The 16,384-nt window shown below is 45.6% G+C and overlaps 1 protein-coding gene and 1 long non-coding RNA gene across 2 annotated transcripts in view; one reads left to right on the top strand and one right to left on the bottom strand.

The window, feature by feature from the left end:
* Nucleotides 1-16,384, top strand: part of LOC134728405 (nuclear pore complex-interacting protein family member A9-like) — an 84,377-nt gene that overhangs the window by 10,247 nt on the left and 57,746 nt on the right. The gene's annotated exons all lie outside the window — the stretch shown is intronic.
* Nucleotides 98-6,083, bottom strand: LOC134729416 (uncharacterized). The gene is made up of 2 exons (XR_010110503.1): nt 4,290-6,083; nt 98-1,048 (listed from the first exon to the last, which is right to left on the bottom strand). It is a non-coding gene; the product is annotated as an uncharacterized LOC134729416 (long non-coding RNA).

Raw genomic sequence — 16,384 nt, 5'->3', positions numbered from 1 at the left:
TATTGCTTTGTTTCAATATCTGGTATGATTGCCTGAGGGACCTGAGGTTTTTAATCGTAGGGTTTTTTTTTAATCTTTAGAAGTGGTTGGTTATGTAAAATATTATTATTTGGTTTTTTTTTTTTGAGGCTGGATTTTGCTCTGTCACCCAGGCTGGAGTGCAGTGGCTCGATCACAGCTCACTGCAGCCTCAACCTCCTGGGCTTCAAGCAATCCTCCTGCCCCAGCCTCCCAAGTAGCTGGGATCACAGATGTGTGCCACCACGCCTGGCCAATGTTAAAAAATCCTTTAACTTTTTTGTAGAGATGCACTCGTGGACTCAAGCGATCCTCCTACTTGTCACGACCACCAGCCTCTTTCTGATAAACATTTACACTGTTTATTATCTGATGCCATTTCTATCTTCTTCCTTGTCGTCCAGACATCAAAGAATTAGGTTTCTTCAGGGTTTTCTTTTTCAAGTGCTCAGTGTTAAAGATCACTCACATTAGGGCCAGACACCACGGCTCATGCCTGTAATCCCAGCACTTTGGGAGCCCGAGGCGGGCAGAGCACTTGAGGTGGGGAGTTTGAGACCAGCCCAGCCAACTTGGTGAAACCCCACCTCTACTGAAAAAAATACAAAAATTAGCTGGGCGTGATGGTGCATGCCTGTAGTCCCAGCCACTTGGGAGGCTGAGGCATGAGAATCGCTTGAACCCAGGAGGCAGAGGTTGTAGTGAGCCGAGATCACATCAGCACACTCTAGCCTGGGTGACAGAGCGAAACTGACTCAAAAAATAAATAAAATAAATATCACTTACATTAGATATACCCAAGGGGTGGTCTATAGAGAGTTGGAAGCAGTGGTTATTGCAACAGGGGCACGGAAGTCATCTGGCTATGCCAGGATGCCCAGGGGATACTCGGGGTGGGTGGCATGGTGGTGCTGGGGACTCACCGCACAGGACGCTCTGATTGACGCACTGCCAGGAGTAGCGCTCTGTCTTGGGGCTGCAGCCGGCCTCCTCAGCTCGAGTGTAACAACAGTCGTGGCCATGGCAGCACCTGCGGATGTCACATGGGCAGGACAGCAGGTGGGTGAAGCTCTCTCCTGGCCCTCCTCTCTTGCCAGGACCATGGGTGACTGAAGACCCCCAGGGAGGCACAGCATCCTCTTATCTAAGATTTTTTTTTTTTTTTTTTTTTTAAGAGACAGGGTCTTTCTCTGTCGCCCAGGCTGGACTGCAGAGGCACAATCATAGCTCACGGCAGCCTTGAACTCCCGGGCTCAAGTGATACTGCCACCTCAACCTCCCAAGTCTGCTACTACAGGAACACAAACTCCTTTTTTAAATTTTTTGTGGATATGGGGTCTCACTATATTGCCTAGGCTGGTCTCGAACTCCCAGGCTCAAGCAGTCCTCCTACCTCAGCCTCCCCAAATGCTGGGATTACAGGTGGGAGCTACTGTACACCTGGCCTTATCTAAGCTGTTTCCCTGAAAATCCCCGTCTTGGGTAATGATTCCATTGGCCCCACCATGCCCTGTCCTGCCTTCCTGGCTGTGCCCAAGCTTGGTCCCTGCCTGCCTGCCTCCCTCTCTGGGTCTCGAGCTCCTGTGACACATGACTCCTCTCTCTTCCTGGAGTGATCCAAGCCCTGCCACTTCCTGACTTTGCCCACACTGTACCCTCTGCCTGGGGCAACTTCATGTCTGCCCATTGTCCCTTAGGCCTCAGCCCAGGCACAAGCCCCTGCCTCCAGAGGTCATCCAGGCCTCACCAGGCTACACCCGCTCGTAAAATTGGATTCCCTCCCTTCAGGGCAGGTTTATAATGAAATCCTCCTCAGAGGCCAGGTGCGGTGACACCCATCTGTAATCCCAGCACTTTGGGAGGCTGAGGTGGGAGGATCACTTGAGGCCAGGGGGTCGAGACCAGCCTGGGCAACATAAGAGAGACTCTTGTCTCTATAACAAATTTAAAAATTAGCTCACCAGGCCAGGCTCAGTGGCTCATGCCTGTAATCCCAACACTTTGAAGGCCGAGGCAGGTGGATCACGAGGTCAGGAGTTCGAGAGCAGCCTGACCAACATGGCGAAACCCTGTCTCTACTAAAAATACAAGATTAGCCAGGCATGATGGCACGCACCTGTAATCCCAGCTACTCGGGAGGCTGAAGTAGGAGAATTGCTTGAACCCAGGAGGTGGAGGTTGCGGTGAGCCAAGATCACGCCATTGCAGTCCAGCCTGAGCAACAGAGCAAGACTCTGTCTCGAGACAATAAAAACACACAAAAAATTAACTCGCCATGATGGCACATGCCTATAGTCCTAGCTACTTGGGAGGCTGAGGTGGGAGGATTCCCTTCAGCCCAGGAGTTTGAGGCTGCAGTGAGCCACTGTGATTGTGCCACTGCACTCTAACCTGGGCAAAAGCGAGACCCCAGGCTAGAGTGCATGATTTTGGGTCACTGCAACCTCCACCTCCCAGGTTCAAGTGATTCTCCTGCCTCAGCCTCTTGAGTAGCTGGGACTACAGGCATGTGCCACCACGCCTGGGTAATTTTTGTATTTTTAGTAGAGACAGGGTTTAGTAGAGACCATGGTGAAACCCCGTCTCTATTAAACAAATCTCTACTAACCCCATCTCTACAGAAAACAGCTGGGCGTGGTAGTGCACACCTGTAATTCCAGCTACTTGGGAGGCTGAGGCACGAGAATCATTTGCATCTTGGAGGCAGAGTTTGCAGTGAGCTGACATCGCACCACTGCACTCCAGCCGGGATGACAGAGCAAGACCCTGTCTCAAAAAACAGAAAAAGGAACAAACAACAGCAACGACAACAAAAAAACCTCTGTGTCAATCACAGCCTTCAAGCTAGGGGAGAGGCGGCCGAATTCTGCCCTCTGCTAACTGACTATAGCTTTGTGGAAATGGGTGAGTGGCGTGCCCTTGTGAGCCTCAGGGCCCCATCTGTAAAATGGGCATAACTGTCATGCCCGTCTTGAAGAACAGCCTTGGGGGTAAATGAGTGGAAGTCATGGAAAGATCTCAGCCCACAACCTTCCACAGAACAGACGCTTCTCACACAGTAAGTAGCAGGAGTGCAGAGGCTGCAGGCCTGAATCCAGCCAGACTGCCTGGGTTCAAGTCCCAGCTCCCACGTCTTGGTAACTATGTGGCCTCAGACAAGTTACTTAATATTTCTTTTTTTTTTTTTCAGACGGAGTTTTGCTCTGTCACCCAGGTTGGAGTGCAGTGGTGTGATCTCGGCTCATTGCAACCTCTGCCTCCCGGGTTCAAGCAATTCTCCTGCCTCAGCTTCCTGAGTAGCTGGAATTACAGGCACCTGCCACCACACACAGCTAATTTTTGTATTTTTAGTAGAGACGGGGTTTCACCATGTTGGCCAGGATGGTCTCGAACTCCTGACCTCGTGATCTGCCTGCCTCAGCCTCCCAAAGTACTGGGATTACAGGCATGAGCCACCGCACCTGGACACGTTACTGAATATTTCTGTGCCTAGGTTTCTTCATGTGAGATGGGATTGTTGTGAGAACACAAAGGGATTCCCAGGGCAGTTCCTAGTGCATAGTCTGGCTGCCTTTGTATGTGTGTGTGCGTGCGCGCGTGTGTGTGTTTAATATAGAGACAGGGTCTCACTCTGTTGCCTAGGCTCGTTTCAAACTCCTGGGCTCCAGTGATCCTCCTGCCTCGACCCAAAGTGGTGGGATTACAGGCATGAGTCAACACACCTGGTCACTTTATATTATTATTATTTTTTTCTTTTGAGACAGGGTTTGGCACTGTTGTCCAGGTTGGAATACAGCGGTGCAATCTCAATTCACTGCAAACTCTGCCTCCCGGGTTCAAGCAATTCTCCTGCCTCAGTCTCCCGAGTAGCTGAGATTACAGACGCCTGCCACCACACACAGCTAATTTTTGCATTTTTAGTAGAGATGGGGTTTCACCATATTGGCCAGGCTGGTCTTGAACTCCTAACCTCAAGTGATTTGCCCGCCTCGGCCTCCCAAAGTGCTGGGATTACAGGAGTGAGCCACCGCTCCTGGCCAATTTTTTAAGGCAACGTTTTCAGCCCATGGCCAGGGTAAGGCGCAGCTAGTACCAAGATCTGGCTTCACTGGCCATGTTATCCAAGAGGCCTCTGCCTGCCTGCAAAGTAGTACTGCACACTGGGATCTCCCTGGACCAAACCCCAGCTTCAGTTTTGGGTACTTCCTCATAAGCCTTGACTACCCCAGAGTGTGAGGGATTTTGTAGCCTGGTCCCAGGCATGCACTCACCAGTCAATGGCATCGCGGGGCTGGCCATGGCCTCCCAAGCCACAAAAGCAACCATATTTCACATAGGCGATGGGGGTTCAGGGACCAACACAACCCACAATTCCTGCCAGTTCCAGGATCCCACGCCGGTGCACACATAATATCCTGGAGGCTGGGGGGTAAACAAAGGTGACAGGCTGCAGGTCAGGGCTTCCCAGACCCCTGGGAAGGGCATGAGCCTGAGAAGAGCATAGGTGTTACAGCCTGGCTGTCTGGGTTTGAGTCCTACTTCCTGGCTGTGTGACCTTGGACAAATTCCTAACCTCTCTGGGCCTTGGTTTCCTCATCTGTGAAATGGGGGATAAGCTGACTTCAACTCATATGAATGAAATGAGATAATGAGTATAAAGCCCCTGGTGCATGAAAAGGCTATTATAATCCAGCTGGGCTCAGTGGCTCACACCTGTAATCCCAAGATTTTGGGAGGCCCAGGCGGGCAGATCACCTGAGGTCAGCAGTTCAAGATCAGCCTGGCCAACATGGTGAAACCCCATCTGTAGTAAAAATACAAAAATTAGCCGAGCATAGTGGTGCACGCCTGTAATCCCAGCTACTAGGGAGGCTGAGGAAGGAGAGTCACTTGAACCTGAGAGGCGAAGATTGCAGTGAGCCAAGATTTTGCCACTGCATTCCAACCTGGGCGACAGAGCAAGAGTCTCAAAAAAAGAAAGAAAAAAAAAAGGCTAACTATTATAATCAAGGTCCTCAAGGTAGCCAAGGAGGGAAAAGAGTCGTGCATGAAACCTTTGTCCAGTTCCCTGTATTGGGCACTCGGTATCATATGAGCCTACAGGTGTCTGTCACCAAGGTGGGCTCCTCTGTGGCAGCTCCCAGGCCCTGGCACTGCCCTGTGCTCATGACTTTTCCTCCAGACTCAGGCTCAGGGCCCTTGGTATCTCCTCTTATTTTCACTGCCAGATAGGAAGGCCCCTTGGCCTGAGCCCAGCCATTTTTCTAGATCCTGGCACAGCTTGGACATGTAATGGTGCCCAATGCATGTGACTGGAACCCCTGCATTGGACATGTAGGAAACGAGGCCAGCCGGGAAAGGTAACCCCACATTCCCACAGCCAGCAGGAACTCAAGCAGAGGCTTCAACCCAGGCTTCTGACTTGCAAACCAGTGCTCCTTCCTCCTTACACAGTAACAACAGGGGAAGGTGGCCTTCCGGGTTGCCAGAACCGAGTGGTACCAGCAATAGAGTGGAAACTCACACACAGGCTTGCCTGCTTCCTGGTTTAGGTTTAGGGTTTATACGGCTCCGGGAGGTTGATGCATTGTGTTTGATCATCCCTTTTTTTTTTTTTTTTTTTTTTTTTGAGACAGAGTCTCATTCCTGTTGCCCAGGCTGGAGCACAGTGGTGTAATCTTGCTCACAGCAACTTCTGCCTCCCAGGTTCAAGCAATTGTCCAGCCTCAGTCTCCCGAGTAGCTGGGATCACAGGCGTGCCCCACCACACCCAGCTGATTTTTGTATTTCTAGTAGAAACGGGGTTTCACCATCTAGGCTGGGCCGGTCTCAAACTCCTGACCTCATGTGATCCACCTGCTTTGGCCTCCCAAAGTGCTGGGATTATAGGCGTGAGCCACTGCGCTCATCCTGATCATCTTGTCTCTCTTTTTTTAAATAGAGACAGGGTCTCACTCTGTCACCCACACTGGAGTGCAGTGGCACAATCATAGCTCACTGCAGACTCCAAATCCTGGGCTCAAGCGATCCTCCTGCCTCAGCCTCCAGATCCTGGGCTCAAGCGATCCTCCTGCCTCAGCCTCCCGACATATGGGCATGCACCACCATGCCCAGCTAATTTTTAAATTTTTAGTAGATCTGCGGTCTCACTATGTTGCCCAGGCTGGTCACAAACTCCTGGCCTCAAGTGATTCTCCTTCCTTGGCCTCCCAAGGCACTGGGATTCCAGGCATGAGCCACCATGCCCAGTCTCATTTCTGTTTTATCTAGAACATGTTTTCATCACACTGACTTTTTTGAGAAGTCCAGGCCAATTTTAAATTCCATTTTGTCTTTTTATCAGTGGAAAAGTAGCATATTTATGTTGCACAACAAAGATGAATCAAATAGGAAGAAAATGTAAAACACATTTGGGGCCAGGCACAGTGGCTCATGCCTGTAATCCCAGCACTTTGGGAGGCCAAGGCGGGCGGATCACCTGAAGTCAGGAGTTCCAGACCAGCCTGACCAACACGGAGAAACCCTGTTTCTACTAAAAATATAAAATTAGCCACGCATGGTGGCGCATGCCTGTAATCCCAGCTACTTGGGAGGGTGAGGCAGTAGAATCGCTTGAACCCGGGAGGCAGAGGTTGCAGTGAGCCGAGCTCATGCTATCACACTCCAGCCGGGGCAATAAGAGTGAAACTCCGTCTCAAAAAAAAAAAAAAAAAAAAAACCACACGAAAATAAAACGGCATTTAGAGTTGAAAGCCTCACCTTCCTCTCTGGATGGTGAGTCCTCACTCTCCCAGCAGCCCACGCCTCTGCCTCAAACCTCCATGGCTCCCATGAGTCTGGATAAAGCTAAGGAGTCTCACTGCACCTCAAGTCCTGGGGGTAGTCAGCCCCTCTCACCCCTCCCTCATCCTCTCACACAAGAGTCATTTACTGTCCCTCCAGTTATGCCCGGTCACGCAGACTGGTGCAATCTATCCATCTCTGCTGCTCAAATACCCTCACCCCATCCTCAGCCTGCTCCCAGGCCACCTCCCTCCAGAATCCACCTTGCCTGCCAGGTGGCCATAGGGACCCTCGCCATACTGTCTGCTTGTGGCAGTGCCCTCCAGCCTGGGGAGTCTTCCAGAGCAGATATCTGGCCAAGTGCAGTGGCTCATGCCTGTAATCTCAGCACTTTCAGAGGCCAAGGCAGGTGGATCACCTGAGGTCAGGAGTTCGAGACCAGCCTTGCTAACATGGTGAAACCCCGTCTCTACTAAAAATACAAAAATTAGCCAGGTGTGGTGGTGGTGCATGCCTGTAGTCCCAGCTACTCAGGAGGCTGAGGCAGGAGAATCTCTTGGACCCGGGAGGTGGAGGTTGCAGTGAGCCGAAATGGTGCCACCACACTCCAGCCTGGGCAAAAGTGAGACTCTGTCTTAAAAAAAAAAAAAAAAAAGAAAAAGAGTGGAGCTCTGATATAAGCTGCCCTGGCACACTGTGAGCTTCCAGAAATGGTCCCTTGACCTCTAAATCCACCAAGACCCAGGGAACATGCCCTCTCTGAGCACTCTGACAATGATTTGCATTTCTCTAATGACCAGTGATGATGAGCTTTTCTTCACATGTTTGTTGGCCACATAAATGTCTTCTTTTGAGAAGTGTCTGTTCATATCCTCTGGCCACTTTTGGATGGGGTTGTTTTTCTCTTGTAAATATGTTTAAGTTCCTTGTGGATTCTGGATATTAGCCCGATGGATAGATTGCAAAACTTTTCTCCCATTCTGTAAGTTGCCTGTTCACTCTGATGATAGTTTGTTTTGCTGTGCAGAAGCTCTTTAGTTTAATTAGATCCCACTTGTCAATTTTGGCTTTTGTTGCCATTGCTTTTGGTGTTTCAGTCATGAAGCCTTTGCCCATGCCTATGTCCTGAATGGTATTGCCTAGGTTTTCTTCTTGGGTTTTTATGGTTTTAGGTCTAACATTTAAGACTTTAATCAATCTTGAGTTAATTTTTGTATCAGGTGTAAGGAAGGGGCCCAGTTTCAGTTTTCTGCATATGGCTAGCCAGTTTTCCCAACACCATTTTAAATAGGGAATCCTTTCCCATTCTTGTTTTTTATTACAACTTTTTACCTAAACATTCAATAGTTTTCACTAACTTTTTGGCAACGAGGCAGCTGAGTCTAAGTAGGTTAAATCACTTATCTGAGGTCACACGGCAGGACAGTGCTTGTTCTGCAAAGTTACGTGTGTTTCTTTTTGTGGACCATGAGAACATCTCCAACTGCCCTTTTTGACTTGGCCACCAGGGCACTCAGCGCCATGTTCTCAAATCCAGTTTAGTAACTGGCCTTCTGGCCTGTATATCTTTATTCTACCTTCCATCCTGCTCTGTTCTGCTTTTACCTCTTATTCTAGATTATCTTTCTTTAGTCCTAATTTTAAATTTATATCTATAATCTTGTTATATATATTTCTTGGCATCTACTGTAAGTGGGTAGTGAACGAATAAACAAAATGTGATGAATTTTAGCGGACTAAGAAGGGCCTAAGTCACACCAAGATTCATGCTGGATAATTTGTCATCCACCCAGACTGTGGTTCTGCACTCGCCAGTAACCAGTTTTTTTTTTTTTTTTTTTTTTTTTTTGCTTTTTGCCAACCATACATTTTGCTTTCATGGTATCGAAGTGGTTTAAGCTTATGGCTTCCAGCCTGCAGTGGCCATGAGGGGTCAGTCTCTCGTCAGGAGGGGTTGGCAGACTCTGTTCTCAGATAGGCAGCAAGGATGGAGGTGGGGCAGGAGCAATTTCACTACCTGCCTGGCGTCTGGGTCTTGCTTAGAGAAATAATTCCAGGCTCTGCTGCTTTCGACTCTGTCTCTCATGGTTCCACTGATTCCTGCAGAGATCTAGAGAGAAAATTTCCAGCTAGGAGTTTCTGGCTCGTTTGATTTTGAACATGTTTTGAGTATTCCACCCCTTACCCCCCTACCCCCACTCACTACTCTATAGTTTTTTTTGTTTTTTTTGTTTTTAAGAAAACAGTTTGAAAGCAAAAATAAATAAATAATTCAAAACAGAGGGGCCATTTTTATTTACTTTGGTTGTTTCAGGATAAGGAAGGGAGCTTACACTTTTTTTGAACTCTTACTCTATGCCAGCCGATGTAGCACATTCTTAGCTTAAAAGCCTGCTTCTCTTTGATTTCAGAATAACTTGGAAATAAATTATCAGACCCTGCATGCTCTGATCCTGGCTGTCTGCTCTAACTAAATCTCCCCTTCCTTGCTTCCTCCAGCGAGTTGTTCTCCCTTCACCTCCCAGCACAAGCTTTGCACGTGTTGCCGTCTGTCCTACAAAGGTCCGTCCCTTCCCAGTCTCCGTGTGACTCCCTCCTTCACACTCATGGTTCTCCACTGAAATGTCCTTTGAGCACGTCTCAGATGCCTCAGTCTAAAGTAGATGATTCCGGGCTGGGTGCAGTGGCTCACGCCTGTAATCCCAGCACTTTGGGAGGCTGAGGCAGGCAGATCACCTGACATCAGGAGTTCAAGACCAGCCTGGCCAACATAGGAAAACCCCGTGTCTACTAAAAATACAAAAATAAGCCAGGCATGGTGGCGGGTGCCTGTAATCCCAGCTACTTGGGAGGCTGAGGCAGGAGAATCGCTTGAACCTGGGAGGCGGAGGTTGCAGTGAGCTGAGATCACGCCACTGCACTCCAGCCTGGGTGACAGAGCAAAACTCTGTCTCAAAATAAATAAATAAATAAATAAATAAATAAATAAATAAATAAATAAAGTAGATGATTCACAGAAACCTCTGTTCTTTTAGAGCACTCTTCAACACTTTTTATGCTTTTTATGTTTGATTTCTAATAAATATGTTTCTTTCACTATACCATAAGTATATTCTTTCTTCTAAGTTTCATTAAGGTAGAATCACATATGTCTTATTTCCTGTTATATCCCTAAGTACCTAGCATGTAGTAGGCATTCAATAAAAATTGATTGAATGATTGAACACTCAATCCCATGATTTGAGTGTTTTTTTTGTTTTTGTTTGTTTGTTTGTTTTGAGACAAAGTCTTGCTCTATCACCCAGGCTGGAGTGCAGTGGTACTATCTTGGCTCACTGCAATCTCTGCATCCTGGGTTCAAGCGATTTTCTTGCCTCAGCCTCTCAAGAAGCTGAGACTAACTACAGGCATGTGCCACCATGCCCAGTGATTTGTTTTGCATGTGTGTGTATTTTTAGCAGAGATGGGGTTTCACTGTGTTGGCCATGCTGGTCTTAAACTCCTGACCTCAGGCCATCCACCCTCCTTGGCCTCTGAAAGTGTTGGGATTACAGGTGTGAGCCACCACGCCTGACCTTTTGTAATTATTCTAACAGCTACTACTTATTAGGTGCTGACTGTATGCCAGGCACTGTGCCAATTGATTTATTTGTTTTCAGGGATTGGGTCTTGTTCTGTCACCATGGCTGGAGTTCAGTGGCACAATCATAGCTCGCTGAAGCTTCAAACTCCTGGGGTTAAGCAGTCCTCCTGCTTCAGCTTCCCAAGTAGCTGGGATTACAGAGATATACCATTACACTCAGCTAATTTTAAAAAATGGCTGATTTTTTTTTTCAGAGATGGAAAAAAAAAACAAAAAACAAAAAACAGCTACTACTTATTAGGTGCTGACTGTATGCCAGGCACTGTGCTGTTTTTTTTTTAAATGTTTTTTATTTTTTTAGAGTTGGGGTCTAGTTCTGTCACCATGGCTGGAGTTCAGTGGCATGATCATAGCTCACTACAGCTTTGAACTCCTGGGCTTAAGCAATCTCCCTGTCTCAGCTTCCCAAGTAGCTGGGATTACAGGCATGGGCTATCACACCCAGCTAATTAAAAAGACATTTTATTGTATAGATAGGGGTCTGGCTATGTTGCCCAGGTTAGTCTCAAACTCCTGGCTTCAAGCGATTGTCCTGCCTCCACCTCCCAATGTGCTGGTGTTACAGGTGTGAGTCATGGCACCTGGCCCTGTGTTGATGTTTTACATACAGCATCTCATTTAATCCCCACCAGGATCCTGTGGGGATGGATTGGATTATCCCCCACTCCTTGGAAGAGCTTAAGGATACTCAACCAGTTGGTGATTGAGCTGGGATTTGGTAAGTGTATACCCTGTGATATTATTCATAATATCCTGGGAGATATTACCCGTATTGTCACAGTGGGTGTACATCCTGTAATATTATTTGTAATATCCTGGTAAGATATTATTAGTCCTAATAGCACAGTGGGTGTACACCCTGTGATATTATTGGTTATATCCTGGGGAAGTATTATTATTCCTAATATCACAGTGGGTGAACATTCTGTAATATTATTCGTTATATTTTGGGGAGATATTATTTCCTCTAATATCACAGTGGGTGTACACCCTGTGATATTATTCATTATATCCTGGGAAGATATTATTTCCTCTAATATCACAGTGGGTGTACACCCTGTGATATTATTTGTTATATCCTGGGGAGATGTTATTATGTCTCATATCACAATGGGTGAACACCCTGTGATAGTATTCATTATATTTGGGGAAGGTGTTATTACCCCTAATATCACAGTGGTGTACACTCTGTGATATTATTCATTATGTAGTGGGGAGATAGTATTACCCATAATATCACAGTGGATGTACACCCTGTCATATTATTTGTTATATCCTTGAGAAATATTATTATTCCTATTATCACAGTGGGTGTACACCCTGTGATATTATTCGTTACATCCTAGGGAGATATTGTTACCCACAATATCACAGTGGATGTACACCCTGTCATATTATTTATTATATCCTTGAGAAATATTATTATTCCTATTATCACAGTGGGTGTACACCCTGTGATATTATTCGTTACATCCTAGGGAGATATTGTTACCCATAATATCACAGTGGATGTACACCCTGTCATATTATTCATTATATCTTTGAGAGATGTTACTACCCCTAATATCACAGTGGGTGTACACCCTGTGATATTATTCTTCAAATTTTCTGGAGATATTATTACCCATAATATCACAGCGTGTGTACCCACTGGGACAGTATTGGTTACATCTTGGGGTGATATTACTCCTAATTTCACAGTGGCTGTATCCCTGTGTTTACACCCTGTGATGTTATTCATAATATTTTAGGGAGATATTACTTCTAATATCACAGAGGTTGTACAGCATGTGTGTACACCCTGTGATATTATTCATAATATTTTAGGGAGATATTACTCCTAATATCACAGTCAGTGTACACCATGTTTGTACACCCTATGATATTATTTGTAATAATTTAGGGAGATATTACTCCTAATATCATTGTGGGTGTACAGCATGTTTGTAAACACTGTGATATTATTCATAATATCTGAGAGAGATATTACTGCCAATATCACAGTGGGTGTACACCCTGTACACCCTGTACACCCACTGTGATATGATTCATAATATCCGAGGGAGATATTACTCCCAGTATCACAGTGGGTTTACACCCTGTGGTATTATTCATAATATTTGAGGGAGATATTACTCTCAATATCACAGTGGATGTACACCCTGTGATATTATTTGCAATATCCGAGGGAAACATTACTGCTAATATCACAGTGGGAGTACACCCTGTGATATTATTTGTTTTATCCTGGAGACATATTGTTCGTATTATCACAGTGGTTGTACACCCTGTGATATTCTTCGTTATATTCATGGAAGATGTTATTACCCCTAATATCACAGTGGGTGTACGCCCTGTCATATTATTCATTACATCATGGGAAGATATTATTACATCTAATATCACTGTGGGTGTACACCCTGTGATATTATTTATTATATCCTGGTGAGATGTTATTACTGCTAATATCACAGGGTGTGTCAAATTTTCTGGAGATATTATTACCCTTAATATCACAGTGGGTGTACACCTTGTGTGTACACTCTGTAATATTAGTCATAATATTTTATGGAGATATTACTACTAATTTCACAGTGGGTGTACACCCTGAGGAGATATTACTTCCTTTGATATCACAGTGGGTGTACACCCTGTGATGTTATTCCTTATATCCCAAGAAGATATTATTATAACTAATATCACAGTGGGTGTACACCTTATGATATTATCTGTTATATACTGGGGGGATATTATTTGTAATATTTTAGGGAGATACTACTCCTAATATCATAGTGGGTGTACTCATATTTTATAGATATATTACTTTTAATATCACAGTGGGTGTACACCCTGTAATATTTTAGGGAGATATTACTCCTAATATCATAGTGGGTGTACACCATGTTTGTAAACCCTAGGATATTATTTATAATATCCAAGGGAGATATTACTCCCAATATCACAGTGGTTTTACACCCTATGATATTATTTGTAATATCTGAGGCAGGTATTACTCTCCATATCACAGTGAGTGTACACCCTTCTATATTATTCATAACATCCGAGGGAGATATTACTTCCAATATCGAAGTGGGTGTGATAATATCTGAGGGAGATATTATTCCTAATATCCGTGGGAGATATTATTCCTAATATCTCAGTGGGTGTACCGCGTCACAGTGGGTGTGCACTGTGTGATATTATTCATAGTATCCAAGGGAGATCTTACTCCTAATATCACAGTGAGTGTACACCCTGTGATATTATTCTAATACCCAAGGGAGAGCTTTCTCCTAATATCACAGTGGGTGTACACTCTGTGATATTTTTCATAATATCCGAGGGAGATAGGATGGAGACCACATCACAGTCCCCTCACTGCTGGAATGGACACTGTCTACCCGTGGAGTGGTGGGGAGAACTTAGTGAGATTATGCAAGCGTTTAGCACACTGCCAGATATATATTAAATGCTCAGAAGACTTAGCTTTTATTATTACTGTTATAAGTGAGGCCATGGGTTACTAACCAGTGGTTTAAAATGCCATTGCAGCCGGGCACGGTGGCTCACGCCTGTAATCCCAGCACTTTGGGAGGCTGATGAGGGCGGATCACTTGAGGTCAGGAGTTTGTGACCAGCCTGGCAAACATAGTGAAACCCCGTTTCTACTAAAAATACAAAAATTAGCTGGGTGTTTTGGTGCGTGCCTGTAGTTTCAGCTTCTCAGGAGGTTGAGGCAGGAGAATCGCTTGAACCTGGGAGGCGAAGGTTGCAGTGAGCCAAGATTGTGCCACTGCACTCCAGCCTGGGTGACAGAGTGAGACTCTGTCTCAAAACAAACAAACAAAATGCCATTGAAGACATATATGAATATGAAAAGGTGGTTGCTAAATGATGATTGAATAAAAGAGATTATAATATAAAATAGGCTTTGGTTTTTTTAAAGCAAAAAAGAAAAGGATATGCCTAAATTAGGGAACATGGAGAAGAAGGCCAAGGCATTTACCTTCCTCTCTTGAGTCTTTTTCTCTCTCCGTCTCTTTTTTTTTTTTTTTTTTTTTTTTGAGTCAGGGTCTTGCTCTGTCACCCAGGCTGGAGTGCAGTAGTGCCATCATGGCTCACTGCAGCCTTGACCTCCTGAGCTCAAGCAACCTTCCACCTCAGCCTCTCCGGAGTATCTGGGACTACACGCACACACCACCAAACCTGGCTAATTTTTAAATTTTTTGTGAAGACTGGTCTCACTTTGTTGCCCAAGCTGCTTTGGAACTCCTGGCCTCAAGCCATCCTCTTGCCTAGGCCTCCCAAAGTGCTGCCATTACAGGTGTGAGCCACCATGCCCAGCTCTCTCTTGGGTCTTAAAGCAAAGTGTCAAAGACCCAGCCACCACTTCTTAGAAATGACTCAATGTCATACTAGCATAAATGTATCGATAAAAATGGAAATGTGGTAACACAGTGATTTTGGGGAATCCTAGTTTTCTTTTCCAATTTCTTTGTTGTTGCAGTGAGCAAGTACTCATTTCAAGATAGGAATGAAATATTCGGCTCTTTTAGACAGACAAGCACAGGTGCTCAGTTTGGGAGAAGAATTAAAATCCTCTGCACTCTCCATGCTGCCTTGCTAATTCTCGGGGTCCTGTCCTCATCTTCTACTCTTGCCTTCTGCAGGGACCCCACAGCGTGTTTTCCCCGATCTTTTTGTACCACTCTAAATCCAGTCTTGGGCCCAGGGAGCACCACCTCCCCTGCCCCCTTCAGCTGTCCCCCTGCCTGAGTCTTCTGGAAGCTTCGGGACAGAAAGAACCCAAGGATTTGTCATGAAGCTCAGTGTGGCAGGTCTACTGTTTCCATGTAAATCATGTCTGCTTATCTGAGTTGGTTTTGGTGGAAACTGATGGAAATTATGGGGAAGCTAAATCCCTGTCTCTCTGCAAGCCACTCCCCAGTCCCACCCCCATGAATTGGCATTGTCACAGTCCTGGTGCTTCATTTCTTTCTATATTTGAAGATGAATTTGAGGGACATAGTCAGAAACTCAAGAAGAACACAGCAGAAATCAATTGGGGTGAGTCCAGAACAAAACTTGGGGATCCCACTTCCTGCTTTTTTTTTTTTTTTTTTTTTTTGAGATGGAGTCTCACTCTGTCACCCAGGCTGGAGTGCAGTGGCAAGACCTCAGCTCACTGCAACCTGTGGCTCCCTGGTTCAAGTGATTCTCCTGCCTCAGCCTCCTGAGTAGCTGGGATTAGAGGCATGCACCACCACACCTAGCTAATTTTTGTATTTTTAGTAGAGACAGGGTTTTGCCATGTTGGCCAAGTTGGTCTCGAACTCCTGACCTCAAATGATCTGCCCACCTCGGACTCCCAACATCTTCGTATTTCAGTAGTATGCCACGGCTTCTGGCCCCAATTCCTGCTCTCTAGCTCCGGGAAAACCTATGGCTGCATGCAGAGCCTTAGACAACTTCCTTTTCTTCTCTGGGCCTCAGTTTCCCATTCTGTAAGATGAGAGGTTTCCATAGGCCAACACTTTCTAATTGGTGGTTTTCAATCCTCTGGTGATTTGCATAAAAGGCATCTATTTCAATTGTGCTTATAAATAACAAACCCCAATAAATAGACGAATTATTTAAATGGTTTCTCATTATCACTGAATAGTTGAGAGTCTACTGTATTTGAGTGAAAAGGCAGCACGAGAAACTGAAATCAGATGCACTCATGATTATGACCCTGAGGTCAATGTGTCATTTCCTTCATTCCCTCCTTGCCCCCATGAAGGTTTGACTACTGTATAGTTTGAACCTGTGCTTCTTAGTTGTTTATTGCTTAAGTTTTAGCCACAATGGCAAATTGCAGCGGGAAATTCAGTCTTACTTTGTCATTTAGAAACAAAATACGAAACCTATCAAAATAAAGCACTAGCTTTTTTTTTTTTT

Source organism: Pan paniscus, chromosome 18 (genome assembly GCF_029289425.2).
Source record: "Pan paniscus chromosome 18, NHGRI_mPanPan1-v2.0_pri, whole genome shotgun sequence".
In the NCBI taxonomy this organism is placed as follows: domain Eukaryota; kingdom Metazoa; phylum Chordata; class Mammalia; order Primates; family Hominidae; genus Pan; species Pan paniscus.
The sequence above is the reverse complement of the archived record's forward strand: the minus strand, read 5'-3'. Positions and strand labels throughout refer to the sequence as shown.